General features: G+C 40.0%; 1 protein-coding gene across 1 annotated transcript in view; it reads right to left on the bottom strand.

The window, feature by feature from the left end:
- Positions 1-2500, bottom strand: part of ptprna (protein tyrosine phosphatase receptor type Na) — a gene marked incomplete at its 5' end in the record, with an annotated part of 22109 nt that overhangs the window by 13887 nt on the left and 5722 nt on the right. The window lies entirely within an intron of this gene.

Genomic DNA, 2500 nt, shown 5'->3' with positions numbered 1-2500 from the left:
ACACACACACACACACACACACACACACACATAAGAAGTAAGTTAAAAGGAAAATTAACAATCAAGAAGAAGAAGAATGTTAATACTATATTAATAATATTAATATAAAATCTGCCAAAATGGTCTTTTTGATCTATGAACCAGCAACCCAGCTGAACCTGAAGGAGATTCTCCACCTAAGGTGTCGATTAGAAAGAGCATTTATATTTTATCTGTACGTACATTTCATTGTCATTCAGTCTACAACCTCATCGGAGCCACACAGGGCTAAACTAGGACCAGGTCACAGATTAAGGATTTGGGGCAATTTTCACTTCCCACTTGTTCAGGCTTGACTGAACTAGATGAAAACCACAGTCCCAGAAGCACCGCCTCTCAATAACAGATGCTGAAGTAAACGAGTCATTTGACAAGCGACTCTGATGCAAACACACACAAAGAGAACGGTTTTCTTAGAAATGGCCGAAATGACGACGGCGCGTGTCGGCCTCTGTACCGCCTTATTTCAGTCGAAAAAGGTCAAGCATCCATTTATTTTTATTTTTTTTAAAGCTGCTCGTTGTATTTCTTTTGTGACGTTGAGTCTTTTATAAAAGGAGGGAACAGATGGAAGACGTACGGCAGCCGACCCCAGAAGAGGCCTCTAAATCAGACAGCTCGAGCGTGCCTTCTCGTAATGGGAGCCTTAAAAAAAAAAAATATATATATATATAATAATAAGACATCAAATTGGGAAAAGGGGGAGAGAGCGGCGCAGGGAAAAGTCTTTTTGGTGCATGGATGAATCACCGCCGGCTTAACAGCCTCTGCGCTGCCTGCGAATTGTTCCACTCGGAGATTAGCGTCTTTTTATAGCCGTAAATTCAATATAAATCACACAGCTGATATGTGGTTTCTCCGCGGGCAGCTACGTGGGAATGGGGTTAGGGCGCAGCCTCCGCTTCTCTTTCTCCCTTATTTTTATGCATCCCATCCCCCTCTCTTTCCCTCCCCCCCCTCCCTCTCCCTCTCTCACTCTCTCTCTCTCTCTCTCTCTCTCTCTCACACACACACACAGTGCGATCGAGATTCTTAATGAGATTGGGCCTCTCCAGAGCATCCGCTCGTCCACACGCTCGCTTTCACCCCGGCAACTCTAAAAGTTAAGTTAAGTCACAACAACACGAGTCAATTATTTAAGCGAGTGACTCATCACTGTATCACTCTGGCAAAGTAGTTGCTCGAGTCCAAACACACTCCGTCTCTCCTCCCCGGCTCCCCCGGCTCCGATGCGAGGCTGACTCGGGACTTAGAATAGGGAGAGAATGGGGGAGAATGGGGGAGGGGGGGGGTGTGTGACGCGAGGAGGAGACTGGAAGATGAATGGAAAGGAGACAGGAAACTAAATAACTAGCTGGGCCCTACTTGGATAGCTGTGAGTTTTCTGTGGACATCTTCATCTAATGTGATTATTTTTTATTTGATTAAATAATTTAATTTAGTGTAATTATTTGTATTTATGTATTAATTATGATTATGATAATAATAATAATAATAATAATAATAATAATAATAATAATAATAATAATAATAATAATAATAATAGTAATAATAATAATAATACCCTTCTTACTACTACTACTTCTACTACCACTACCAATAATAACAATGATAATAATCTAGTAAATAATAATAAAAGTTAATAATAAAGATGGTAAATAATACTTAATAACGAGAAGAAAAAGACAAAAGAAAAGAAAAAGTGAAGCTCGTAAAATTGATATTTAATCATCAACTGAATCCAACCGGATGACCACTATCAATCGTTTATAGAAAATTTGTAAGCTTATTTTCTTCATGCATACTTCATTATATCATGTGTAACATTTTATTATTCCCTTCTGTAAGTTGATATTGTAGAACATTGCGGATTATGAATCAATCGAAGGGATTATGAACTTTACGAACTGTGGTTTATTATTCATGTACAGCTCCGTGTGTCGGCATCATTCTCCTGCTATTTCTCTCCGACAGCAGGAGAATGTATCACCACGACAACAGCGGCAGAAAAGTCACAGAAAAGCAGAATCAAGGGCAAAAGAGTGAGTCACAGGCTGGAGGGGGACCTGTTATCTGGGGGGTGGGGAGGGGGGGGGGGTCCTTCCTTAGAAAATTGGTGGTTTTCAAACAGTGACATGGATGTGAAATCCTCATCCAGCTCAGTCTCCAGCCAGGTTGGTGGTGCACATCAGGACCTTTGCTCTGATGGACTCTGACTGCATGATTGCAGCATTCAAAGGAAAGAGGACAGGAATAGATGACACCAGTAGAGAAGAATCTACACCTGGTCTTTCCTCATTTGAAATATTTGTCTGCACATATTTTTATATATGAAACTGATATAATAACTGTTAACCCAAACTTTTAAGAAATTTAAATACTCCTTTATCTACGGTCATTTAATATGATTTATCAATTTCAGGACAATTATCTCTTCAAAACTCATGGTTTAGCGACGATT

This window comes from Zeus faber (assembly GCF_960531495.2).
Source record: "Zeus faber genome assembly, chromosome: 18".
Classification (NCBI taxonomy): Eukaryota; Metazoa; Chordata; class Actinopteri; order Zeiformes; family Zeidae; genus Zeus; species Zeus faber.
This window is presented reverse-complemented; position numbering and strand designations above follow the sequence as displayed.